Raw genomic sequence first — 13120 nt, 5'->3', positions numbered from 1 at the left:
GTTGTATAAAACTAAATACATTGGATTAAAAGGAAACAAAAAAAGAAAAAGGAGGTGTCAGGGCTAGGAGAGACCTTAGAAAAGGGGGTGTCAGAACTGGGAAGGAACCTTAGAACAGAGAATGTCAGGGCTAGAAGGGGCCTTAGAAAAGGGGGTCGGGTTAGGCGGGGGTTAGGAGGGCCTTAGAGCAGGGGGTGTCAGATCTGAGAGGGGTCTTAGGACAGGAGGTATCAGAACTAGGAAGGAACTTTAGAACAGAGAATGTCAGGGCTAGGAGAGAACTTGGAAAAGGGGGTGACAGGGCTGAAGGGAGGCTTAGAACAGGGGGTGTCAGAGTTAGGAAGGGCCTTAGAGCAGGGGGGGGTCAGATCTGAGAGGGATCTTAGAACAGGGGTGACAGGGCTAGAAGGGGCCTTAGAACAGGGGGTGTCAGGGTTAGGAGGGGCCTTAGAGCAGGGGGTGTCAGATCTGAGAGGGGTCTTAGAACAGGGGTGACAGGGCTAGAAGGGGCCTTAGAAAAGGGGGGTGTCAGGGTTAGGAGGGGCCTTAGAGCAGGGGTGTCAGATCTGAGAGGGATCTTAGAACAGGGGTGACAGGGCTAGAAGGGGCCTTAGAAAAGGGGGTGTCAGGGTTAGGAGGGCCTTAGAGCAGGGGGTGTCAGATCTGAGAGGGATCTTAGAACAGGGGTGACAGGGCTAGAAGGGGCCTTAGAAAAGGGGGTGCCAGAGTTAGGAAGGGCCTTAGAGCAGGGGGTGTCAGATCTGAGAGGGATCTTAGAACAGGGGTGACAGGGCTGAGTGGAGGCTTAGAACAGGGGGCATCCTGGGCGGTTGGGCCGACTCCTGGATCTTCCACTTACTAGCACCCTGGGTGACCCTGAATAAGTTCTGCTCTCTTCTTTGGCCCCTGTTTTGTCCTTTGTGACCTGAGATGGCTGGATGCCATGACACTCGGGAGGCCCCTGCCTTATGAAATGATAGAATTCCATTCACTTTGACCGCGTTTGTTGGACCAGATCTTCTCCCGGTGCCGCTCTGCGGTCCCTCTTTTGCCTCTCCATTTGGGCCAGGCCTGATGCTCAGAGATCTGACGGCGCCCCTGCCCTGAATTAGGGGCCCCCCAGAGCCTCATTTGGAGCCTGACCTCATTCAAGACGGTGACCTGGAAGGAAAGGTCCCTGGGGGCTGATGACTCTGTCCCAAAAAAGAAAGCGATAATGGGGTTCAGCGGCTTCGTTAAGGCCAGGCCTAATTGGCAGGGAGCCCTGGGGAAGCGGACTACTTTCTCAGAGACCATCTGACCGGCCTGGCCACGTGGGCTCTCTTCCCCGGGGCCGAGATACTCACTGCCTTCCTTTTCCTCCCTCCCCTCTCTGTCATTCCCTCTATCCTCCAGACTTCTTTTTCAGACCCGTATAGACAGAATCCACTTCAAAGGCATTTCCTGAGGCAGTGAGATGGCTCAGTATAAGAGTATCAGGCCTGGAAGTCAGGAGGTCCTGGGTTCAAATCTAGCTTCTGACACTTCCTGAGTGGGTGACCCTGTGGAAATCACTAAGCCCCAATTACTTAACCTTTTGGCTCTTTTGCCTACAAGGTAATATGTCTAAGAGGAAGTAACACCCCTGTTCTAAGACCCCTCTCAGATCTGACACCCCCCTGCTCTACAGCCCCTCCTAACCCTGATGCCCCCTTTTCTAAGGTCCCTTCTAGCCCTGACATTCCCTGTTCTAAGGTTCCTTCCCAGAGAGAGAGATTGGAACCAGATTTGAAAGAGCTTTGAATGCCAAAAAATAGTTTCTCTTCCTGGCAATAGGAAGCCACAGCAGCTTCTTGAGCAGAGGACAGATGGGGATTTATCCTCCTTCCTAAGTAATCCCAGCCCTGGAGCTGCCAGTCAAACCCTCACTGTTTATGACGACTGATCTGACCAAGAGACTCAGTAGGAGGAGGAGGGGATGGGTGTCTAGTTCTCAATTATGGGGAAGTTTATTTTTCGGTTGTTTTCAGTCATGTCAGACTCTTTGTGACCCCATATGGGATTTTCTTGGCAAGGATACCCAAGCAATTTAATATTTCCTTCTCCAGCTCATTTTACATACGAGGAAACTGAGGGCAAGTGACTGGAAGTGATTATGAGTGAGAAACAGACTCATTCATCCCTGACAGAGGGTACCACCACCTTACTGCCCCGAATCTTCTCATAATTGGGACCAAAATGTTTAGCCTCTTTTTGCAGATAAAGAAACTGAGGCTCAGAAGGTCACAACCTGCAGGGGACAACTCAGTGTCTACAGAGTAGAATGAGAAGAAATGAGGTGAACAGGAGGAAATCTGGTCAAGCTATCTAATATCTTAGTCCTGTGAATACCCCCATTTTGCAGATAAACAAACCGAGGGTCAGAGATGTTAAATCCCTTGTCCATGGCCACATAACTAGTAAAAAGCATCCTCAGGGTTCCATCCACCCCAGAATTCTAGAACAATACGCCTCATAGAATTCTATAATCCTGGAATTCTGTATTCTGGAATCTTAGAATTCTGTAGTCTAAGAATCCTAAGAATGTGGTCCCCATCCCCCACAGCTCAGCCTGTATGCTTCCCACCCCCATTCTCCGCCCCCCCCCCCATACACAGGCACTGAGCCTCAGTGAGCTCCAGACACAGCAGCTGGTCAGCACCATTTTGTTTTCTGGGGGGATCATTTATCATACCAAGGGGGGTGTCTCTGCCTGGGGGTCCCCAGGGACTGCTCTTCCGTGGACCTAGCTGATTGAAATCCAGAGCGGGTGCAGACTCTGAACAAGGAAGCTGTCCCCGGGTTGCTGTGGGAGAGCCTAAAATAAATAATAAAGAAAGCAGGAGACACAAATCTGCCGCTAATTACTAACTATCTCCTGATTAAATGGGGTGCGTAAATAAATATTTAAACTTGGAAAATAAATTGCAGAGAGGTGTGCTGAGGTTAGCTGCTCCTCCTGTCCCAGAAGCCAGTGGCGGGCATTTCACTTTCTTTTTCCTCTTTGGATCTCTCTAGTCCTGCTTTTCCTAGAAAGCTAGGCAAAACAAAAGAAAGAACCTTGAGCTGGGAGTCAGGAGACCTGGGTTCGAGTCCTGGTTCCATCACTAACCATGACAAATGAGAATAGGATGTTGTCCCAGTTTTTAAAAAAAGAACATGAACAGGACCTACAAAATAGAACAAACTTGATTTCAACTCTTGGAAAAAATTCTATGACAAATCATTAAAAGGATAGTTGGCAAATAGGTAGAAAGAGAACCTTTGATCTCAGAAAGCCAACATGGCTTCATTCAGAACAGGTCATGCCAGACTAACCCCATTTCCTTGTTTGTCAGGATTATTAATTAGTTGATTAGGAAAATGTTGTAGTTATAATTTACCTGGATTTTAGCAAAGCTTCTGATTAAGTCTATCATTTTCTTCTTGGGGAGCTAGAATAATGTAGATAAAACAGTAATACAACTAGATGAATTTAGAAATGATTGGTTGGTGGGATTCAAAGAATGATTCTTGGTGATTCCATGTCAATTTGGCATATTTTGGGGTTCTCTTCTTGGTGCTATGCTATATATAATCTTTTTCTTAAAAACCTAAATAAAGGCATAAATTATCATGCTCATCAAAGTTGAAGAGGACATAAAACTGGGAAGTATAGCTAAGACCCTAGATGACAATCAACATCCAAAAGAACTTTGATAGGCTAAAACATTAATTAGTCAAGAAACATTTAATGAGTTCCTACTAGCCAGGCACTGTGCTAAGCACCGAGCTAAAAAAAAGATTAAATTTAGTGGAGATAAATGTAAAGACTTTCACTTGGGTACAAAAAGTCAACTCCCCAAGTATAAAATCAGTCATCAATTGTTCTGAAAATGATCTGGGGGTCTTAGTGGATTGCAATGCTCAACATTGATGATATATGGCAAAAAAAAAATCTAAAGTGACCTTGAGATGTGTTAGGAGAGGCATAGCTTCCAAGAATAAGGAATTGAGAGTAGAGTACCCAGAACACACTATATTCCACCCTCATTAGATTCCATTCAGAGTAATATCATTAGTTCTGGGTAGTATTATTAAGAGAATATATCAATAAACTCAAGTGTTTTTATATCATATGAAGATTGGTTAAAGGTTGCTTAGCCTGGAAAAAGGAAAACCCAGAGGGAACATGATAACTGAACTCATTGACCCCCACCAGTCAATCTCAGCTCTCCTAGGTGCCATCCATCTCCTGGAAGCCCTGATGCTTCCCCCTCCCCAGGTCATCTCACTTCTGCTTGGGGAAGAGTGCTCCTGAGGCAGAGGGGAAGTCTCCCAGAGAAACAGGAATCCTGTTCTCCAGGACCCAGGCAGTCAGATAGATAGGTATTCAACTCCTCTCGAAGTTAATTTAGTTTTAGCTCTAAATATTTGAGGCCATTCTGGTGGGGGAGTAGGTGGCAGGCTGGTGAGAGGGACATGGGTAGAAATAGTGTGTGGTAATAAAAAAACCCAAAAACTTGGATTTCGTTTCTAAAAATTGGGGTGTGAATCACAGTCCTGCTACTTCCTGTTTGACCTTGAACAAACAAGATATTTTCCCTTTTTTTTTTAATTCTTACCATCTGTCTTAGAATCAGTACTAATACAGAAAGAAGAGTGGCAAGAACTAGGCAACTGGGATTAAGTGACTTGCCCAGGGTCACATAGCCAGGAAGTGTCTGAGGTCAGATTTGAATCCAGGTCCTCCTAACTCCAGGCCTAGCACTCTACCCACTGAGCTACCTAGCTGACACCAGGCTTTTATTTCTTCATCTGTAAAATGATGCTCTCTAAATCCCATTATGTTGTGAATCTATTCCAGAGGAGTACCTGGGTAGGTCTGAGACATCAAAGCCCAGTATGAATGAATTTCATTCATTTTTACATTATTAATGGATTAATTCATTGGTTACTTATTAATTTATTTTTAAGACATTTGTTAAACACTTACAATGTGCTAAAGGTTGGGATCCAAGTAGAGAAGGAAGAGTGTCCCTAATCTCCAGAAGCTCACCTTCTCATGGGGGGGGTGGAGGGAGACCACAGTCCCATGAAAGGTTTTGGCTGCACATCAGATAGAAAGGTATAGCCCATGGATGGGAAGCTGCAAAGAAGATGAGAAAGCAGCTTCTTGGGTGTATTTTCACTGATCAAACCATCTCCATTTCTGATGTTGAACCAGACGATGGTGCAAAGCACTTTGGTGATGAGAACACTCTTTCCTTGTCATCCTTGGGAGCTGAAATACTTGCAGAGACAACCATGGGGTCCCATCACCAAAGGGGGTGCTCTGTGGGATGGGGATGACCACTTCAGGGGCCAGGCTGACTTGTGTATCAGCCAAATCACTTAAGCTCCCTGGGCCTTAGTTTCTTCAGTTGTAAAATGAGATGATCTCTAAGATGCCTTCTAACCCCAAGTCTATGATGCCACGGGAATCCTTCCAGCTCCAAAATTTATGATTCTAGACTGTATCTAGGTACCTCATTTATGGTCCTGCCTGAAGGCAGGGGGATGTCCCCTATGGCCTCTGGCTACTTTCTTTCTTGAGATTCCCTTTGTGATTATTTTGACATCAGGGCCCACATGCTGGGGTTTAAGGAAGAGGTGGGTTCGAGGAGAGTGGGGAGGAAGTGTTCTTCTGGACTCTGGGCTCAGGGTTTTACATTACCTCCAACCATAAGTCATTGGCACTGTCTTCTGGTCCAACATCAGAAACAGATATGGTCCTGAACAAGGTGGTGGGGATGGCCTGACTTGTTTATCACATGCTGCCTCCTATCTTTTCCTCCGGGTTCCTGGCTGATTCAGCTGGGATGGCTTGCCTACTCTGTGGTCATCTCAAATATTTCTTTACCTCATCCAATGCTTCTTCTTGTCCACCCTCCTGTCTCTGATCCATTTCATCCATCCCCTGACTCCAGGCCATCTCATCCATCCTCTGCATCTGGGTCCTTCCTGTCCATCCCCCTGTTTCTGGTCCATTTCATCCATATCCCTGTCTCCAGGCCATCTCACTCATCCTCCTTTTCTGATCCATTTCATCCATCCCCCTGACTCTAGTCCATCTCATCCATCCCCTTGCATTTGGGTCCTTCTTGTCTACCCCCTCCCCCATCTCTGATCTATTTCATCCATCCCCCAACTCCAGGCCATCTCATTCCCTTGAATTTGGCCCTTCTTGTTCATCCCCCTGTTTCTGGTCCATTTCATCCATCCCCCTGACTCCAGTCCATCTCATCCATCCCCTTGCATTTGGTCCTCCTTCTTGTCTACCCCCTCCCCCATCTCTGATCTATTTCATCCATCCCCCAACTCCAGGCCATCTCATTCCCTTGAATTTGGTCCATTTCATCCATCCCCCTGACTCCAGTCCATCTCATCCATCCCCTTGCATTTGGTCCTTCTTGTCTATTCCCCTGTCTCTGATCTATTTCATCCATCCCCCAACTCCAGGCCATCTCATTCCCTTGAATTTGGCCCTTCTTGTTCATCCCCCTGACTCCAGTCCATCTCATCCATCCCCTTGCATTTGGTCCTTCTTGTCTACCCCCTCCCCCATCTCTGATCTATTTCATCCATCCCCCTGACTCCAGTCCATCTCATCCATCCCCTTGCATTTGGTCCTTCTTGTCTATTCCCCTGTCTCTGATCTATTTCATCCATCCCCCAACTCCAGGCCATCTCATTCCCTTGCATTTGGCCCTTCTTGTTCATCCCCCTGTTTCTGGTCCATTTCATCCATCCCCGTGTTTCTGGTCCATTTCATCCATATCCCTGTCTCCAGCCCATCTCATTCATCCTCCGGCCTGTGGGTTAGAGAAGCCCAGACAGAAGAGGTCTGTCCAATTCATTTAGATAATAATTTTGGCTTATGAGCTCCCCCTTCCCTAAGGAAAGTCCTCCTTGGCCTCTCGGTGCCTGTGAGGGACCCAGGAATCGGAAGGAGGCAGGAGGCCAGCGAAAGGCACCTGCCTCAGTACTCCTGTCTCTTGTGACCAAGACCCCAGACTCAGATGGGTTTCGAGAGCCCCTGCCGGGAGGGAGTAGACTGGCTGCCCACTGCCAGGCTATCACCCAGAAGGGAAGTGTGTTCTGGGGCAGCACTGGAGCCTCAGCCTGGGCCCATCCTTCCAGGGGGGTGGCAGCAGGGTGGGAAGGGAGGCAGGCCTGTGTCGGTCCAGGCAGGAAGCTGTGATCCAGAGTATCGATGGCAGGGGCCAATCAATGCTATCTCTCTGGGCCATGCTTGGGCAGCCATTGATTTCTGCTGTTGTTTGTTAACTCTCTGTTTATGTAATGCCTGAACTTTGTACAACCGAAGCATTTAATGTGCAGGAGGGGGCCCTGTTGCCATGAAAACAGCCCTCCAAATGACAGCCCAAGTGTGGCTCTATCCCTGGCTGAATGTAGTCTAACCTTGACAAGTCAATAACTTTGCCTAGAAAGGGAGACCTGGGGCAGCCGAGCCAGGGAAGGGGCGGGCGGCTGTCTGTCTTTCCAGCCACCCCAATCCCTGCAAAGCGCCCTCCTTCCTGCATGCTGGCTCCTGCTGGCCAAAGAACCACGGAGAAGGTTGGGAAAGAAAGCGGCCAGGGGTCCTGGGGGGCATCCCCCTGCCTTCGGGCAGGGCCATCGACGCGGCGCCGAGACACAACTAGGATTGTCCATTTGGAGGTGGAAGGATGAGTGGGGTCCCAGACCTAGAGTTAGAAGGCATCTTACAGGTCATCTCATTTTACAGTCAAGGAAACCGAGGCTCAAGGAAGTTTTGGGGGTCGTTTGAATAAACCCTCACCTGCTGTCTTAGAATCAAGACAAGTAATCCGTTCCTAGGCAAGGACTTCAGCAGTTGGACTTAAGTGATTGGTCCAAGGTCCCACAGCTAGGAAGCATCTGAGGCCAGATTTGAACCCAGGAACTCCCCAACTCCAGGCTTGGCACTCTATCCACTGAGCCATCTTGCTGTCCCCCCAACTCCTGAAAGTTAAAGTTAAGTGATTTGCCTAATATCATGCAAGTAATTAGAGATGGGTTTGGAGTCCAGGCCTTCTGACTTGGGTTGGTGAGTCTCAGAAGGAAAATGACTTGGCCAGGGTCACACAGGCAGGGGCAAGATTCAAACTCCTGAATGGAGGCTCACCTCACGACTACATCACATGGCTATGTGCACTAGGGTTGGGGGATAGGTTGAGGAGATGATGGATGAGGGAAGTCTTCTATGTTCTTCAAAATCTGGGCCTCAGTTTCCCCTAACTGCAAACCGAAGGTGTTGCTCTTTAGAGTCCCGTCTGTCCTAGGGTTCTTTGATTCTGTGACATGGTGTGTGTGTGTGTGTGTGTGTGTGTGTGTAGGGAGACTGGATCAATTTTCCCTTTGTCAGTGCTTCTCATCTCCCTTCCTGCCCTCCCTCTCCCAGCAGCTCACCAGCTGTACTTTGGTCCCCCCCCCCCCTCCCCACTCCCAGGCCCCCTCCTTCCTGAACCCCCTTCGTTGCCTTCTTCCATCAAAGGCCCCAGAAGCATTTCAAGGTAGCACAGGTGGGGGCTTCCCTCCGTGAATAACAATTGTTATGGGGCGTGTGTGTGTGTGTGTGTGTGTGTGTGTGTGTGTGTGTTTCCCGAGGAATATAAAGAGCTCTTTCTTTCCTGCTTATTAATAGCCCTGATTAAATTATCTCTGAAAAATCTAAGTGCTGCTCACCAATGGGAAATGTCTTCTCATCTCTGGCCTAGATTGTGGCAAGGAGGGCAGGGAAAAATGGTCGTCTCTGGCCGCCCTCCATGGGAGGGAAGGAGGGAAGGAAGAGGGCAGGGAGGCGATGGGGCCGGAGCCACCCAGCACTTGCGGAAGTTCTGAGGTCTCCTGGGGCAGGGCCCAGCCTCGAAATTCCAAAGAAGGTGGGCCCTGCCTTCTAGCCCCCCCCTTCCCCACTGACCCTCTCCCTCCCTCTCCAGGACCCGAGCTAAATGCCCGCTGGCCTTCTGGGTGCCAGCCTGGCCTCGTTCTGAGGGTGCCCTCCAACCCCCCAAGATATTTCCTCTCCTCTCACTCCATCCGAGATATTCAGATTCTGGATCTACACCTAGAAGGGATCTGGGGGGGCCTCCAGTCCAACCCCCTCCTTTTGCAGATGAAGAAACTGAGGCCCAAGAAGATGAAATCACTCACAGCTTCGGTTCTAACCTTTAATGATTCTGGCATCAGAGCAGGAAGGGACTTTGGAGGTCACTGCGTCCAGCCTTCTGGTTTCACAGAGGAAGAAGCCAAGACGCAGAGAGGTGGACTTGTCCAAGGTCGCTAAGGTGGAATTTGAACCCGGGACATCTGACCCCTACGTGCCACCGTGCCTTTCAGAGACCCCCTCTCTGCCCCGCTGCATCTCCCTTGGATGCCCTCATCTGGGTCCAGAGCAGACAGGATAGCGCCTTCCCTCCCAGGCTGGAAGTTCCCCCCGACCAACCGTAGCAAATCCATCTTGACATGTCTCCCTCCTAATGCTGAGTTATAGGCTGGGGAGATAGAGCGCCGCTACTTCAGAGCCTGGGGCAGGCAGAGGGGAGAGAGAGGAAGGAAGCCATTGGCAGGAGGCCAAAGGAGCTCTGGCCTCCGGATCCGCAAGTGACCTGCTTCCTCTCTCTCTCTTTCAGTGACCTCAAGGATCTGCTCCATCCTCGCGTGTGCATACGTGTGCGTGTGTGTGCGTGTGCTTCCGTGTGTCTATGCATCTCTGGGTGGATTTGCATATGGGTGTGTCTGTGTGGATTCAACCTAGTTCAACAAAGGTTTCGCTATCATCACCCACTGGGTGCAGATTCCTAGGCTCTGCCATGGAGACACAAGGAGGAAAAGCAGCAGCAGAGCCCCAGCCCTGGAGGAGGAAGGGCCAGATGCCCCAACCCAGGCTCTGCTTCCCTGGTCCCTGGGGGGAGAGTCTGGCTCCGTGCATGTGGCCCCCAACGGTGGGCATCAGAGTTTGCTCCCCTATACCCAGCATGGGCACTGATGAAATGCTCCTCCGTGCACTGATTTGGGGATGCAACGGATGCCTAGCTTGGGGAGGGGGAAGGTTAAAGGAGCATTATCGGAGCTGATATTTTTTCCTCCATATCCATTAGGATCCCAGAAAGAAGAATGGCCCCTCCTCCCAGCTCCTGTCAGGTCAGAAACTCTCTGCACGAAGGTCCTGTGCAGCTCCGACTTTCTTTGCCCAAAGGTCCTTGCCAGCGTTTGTTTCTCTGCCCTAAAGACCTCTCCTACGCTGACAGTCTATTTTAAGATCCTTCCAGCTTGATCATTTTCTGTTCTAAGGTGCATTTCAGTTCTGAAATTCCATGCTCTAAGAATCTAAGGTCCCTCCCCAGTTCTGACATTCTGGGTTCTATGCTCCCTCACATCCCTGACACTCTGGGTTCTGTGCTCCCACACATCCCTGACATTCTGGGTTCTATGTTCCCTCACATCCCTGACACTCTGGGTTCTGTGCTCCCACACATCCCTGACATTCTGGGTTCTATGCTCCCTCACATCTCTGACATTCTGGGTTCTATGTTCCCTCACATCCCTGACACTCTGGGTTCTATGCTCCCACACATCCCTGACATTCTGGGTTCTATGCTTCCCCCAAATCTCTGATATTCTGGGTTTTATACTCCCTCACATCCCTGACATTCTGGGTTCTATGCTCCCTCACATCCCTGACATTTTGGGTTCTATGCTCCCTCTCATTTCTGATATTCTGAGTTCCATGCTCCCTCACATCCCTGACATTCTGGGTTCTATGCTCCCTCTCATTTCTGATATTCTGAGTTTCATGCTCCCTCACATCCCTGACATTCTGGGTTCTATGCTCCCTCTCATTTCTGATATTCTGAGTTCCATGCTCCCTCACATCCCTGACATTCTGGGTTCTATGCTCCCTGACATCCCTGATATTCTGGGTTCTATGCTCCCTCTCATTTCTGATATTCTGAATTCTGTTCTCCCTCTCATCTCTGACATTCTGGGTTCTATGCTCCCCCACATCTCTGACATTCTGGGTTCTGTTCTCCCTCTCATCTCTGACATTCTGGGTTCTATGCTCCCCCACATCTCTGACATTCTGGGTTCTGTTCTCCCTCTCATCTCTGACATTCTGGGTTCTATGCTCCCTGACATCCCTGATATTCTGGGTTCTATGCTCCCTCTCATTTCTGATATTCTGAGTTCCATGCTCCCTCACATCCCTGACATTCTGGGTTCTATGCTCCCTCACATCCCTGACATTCTGGGTTCTATGCTCCCTCTCATTTCTGATATTCTGAATTCTGTTCTCCCTCTCATCTCTGACATTCTGGGTTCTATGCTCCCCCACATCTCTGACATTCTGGGTTCTGTTCTCCCTCTCATCTCTGACATTCTGGGTTCTTTAGTCTTCTTTAGTGCTGATATTCTGTGTTCTAAGGTCCTCCCTCCCCCTACCACCTAGATGCCACAATTCTGTGAATCTATATTTCCAAAGTCCCTTCTAGATAAAAAATTTGTCCAGTATTCTGGACTCTAGCTAGGTAGGACCTGAAACACTGACCTGCTCAGAAATCCCAGATCAGCCCAGCTGTAGGTTTCCCAGGTTCCATTGGGAAAGCTGGCCAGTGACCTCTCTAGACTGCATCTCTCTCTTTCCAGATTCCCTTCATTTCCCTTCTGCCAGGGCCATCTGGGTAGCTAGAGTGCCTGCCCTGCCTCCCTCCCCGCCTCCCCACCCCTGCCTGGGCTGCTCAGGTCACATGCTCACCTGCTGCTGCTTACTCCCCACCTGTCAGAATCCCCCACGTTCCACATCACACTCATCTCCACAGCAACCACTTGTGATGTCACATGCAGAGACTGGAGGGGAGGGGAGGAGAGGAGGCAGCTGGAGGAGCTGAGCTCCTGAGGCAGACAGATCCTGTTTCCAGGTAAATATCCCCCAAGGGGCTGAATGGGGGGAAATAGAGCAGAGAGAGAGAGAGAGAGAGAGAGAGAGAGAGAGAGAGAGAGAGGTTCTAGGGAATCTCAGCTCAGCACTTTCCCTGGGAGAGGAGACTAACCATCTCTGCACTGACCTGAAACAAGGGCAGTTTCTGCCCTAAATAAATGCAGATGTGTCCTAGATGGGAGACTTAGCACCAGGTAGAAGGATTTTTCAGGCACAGGACCACTCCTCTCCCCCAAGACCATCTCCTAAAGTTATTAAAGAACCATGCTGATGGCAAAACAAACCACTCCCATAGCAACACAGATCTACCTGAAAAGCATGGAAAGTATGCTGTATGTGGACTCAAAGGATCTGAGTTCAAGTCCTGGCTCTGCCTGGATGATGATGATACAAGGTATTTAATCTCTATTAAATAAGGAGTAGGGTTGGAACACATGACCTTTAAAGGTTCCTTCTAGCTCTAAGTCTCTTAATCCTAGACAAAGGACCCATATTGTCTTAAAATCCTGGACCAGTGCTCTTGACACATTGGACCTTTCTTTCAACCATCCTAGCCAGGTGAACCTCTTCCCTTAATAGAAGATAGAAAATAATGTCCTTGAAAGTAGGGGCAATAAGGGACACCTTTGTGACTCAGTAGATAAGAGAGCCAGGCCTGGAGATGGGAAGTCCTGGATTCAAATCTGGCCTCAGTAGATACTTCCTAATTATGTGACCCTGAGCAGGTCACCCAAACCCAATTAATTGCCTAGTCCTTCCATCTCTTCTTCCCTGGAATGATACTTAGTATCTATTCTAAGATGGAAGGTGAGGATTTTTTTTTAAAGAAGAAAGTAGAGACATTAGTATTGTGGGGGGGGGGATGTCTTTTTCCACCCCCAGTGCCTAGCACATAATACACACTGAGTAGATAGAGAGCCAGCTTCAAAGTTCAAGTCCCACTTGTAACACCTCCCAGTAATGAGACCTACCTTGGTCAAATCACAACTTCTCAATGCCCTGGCAGCTCTCCAAAGCTACAAGTTATAGATAGTTGCAGTTCTGCATTAAATGAGGGTGGGGAGTTCCTCACATGCATGAAACTCCAGGTCTGAAACCAAAAAATTCTGACATAGTGTTGCC

At 49.0% G+C, this 13120-nt stretch overlaps 1 long non-coding RNA gene across 2 annotated transcripts; it reads right to left on the bottom strand.

The window, feature by feature from the left end:
- Positions 1-227: 227 nt before the first annotated feature.
- On the bottom strand, positions 228-11789 carry LOC103097817 (uncharacterized). 2 transcript variants are annotated; one of them, XR_008917291.1, is made up of 3 exons: positions 11609-11789; positions 2714-2836; positions 228-1193 (listed from the first exon to the last, which is right to left on the bottom strand). It is a non-coding gene; the product is annotated as an uncharacterized LOC103097817 (long non-coding RNA). The 2 variants fall into 2 exon arrangements; XR_008917290.1 differs by lacking the exon at positions 228-1193 and having other exon boundaries at positions 2668-2836.
- Between the last annotated feature and the right edge of the window lie 1331 nt (positions 11790-13120).

This window comes from Monodelphis domestica, chromosome 3 (genome assembly GCF_027887165.1).
Source record: "Monodelphis domestica isolate mMonDom1 chromosome 3, mMonDom1.pri, whole genome shotgun sequence".
Taxonomy (NCBI): Eukaryota; Metazoa; Chordata; class Mammalia; order Didelphimorphia; family Didelphidae; genus Monodelphis; species Monodelphis domestica.
The sequence above is the reverse complement of the archived record's forward strand: the minus strand, read 5'-3'. Positions and strand labels throughout refer to the sequence as shown.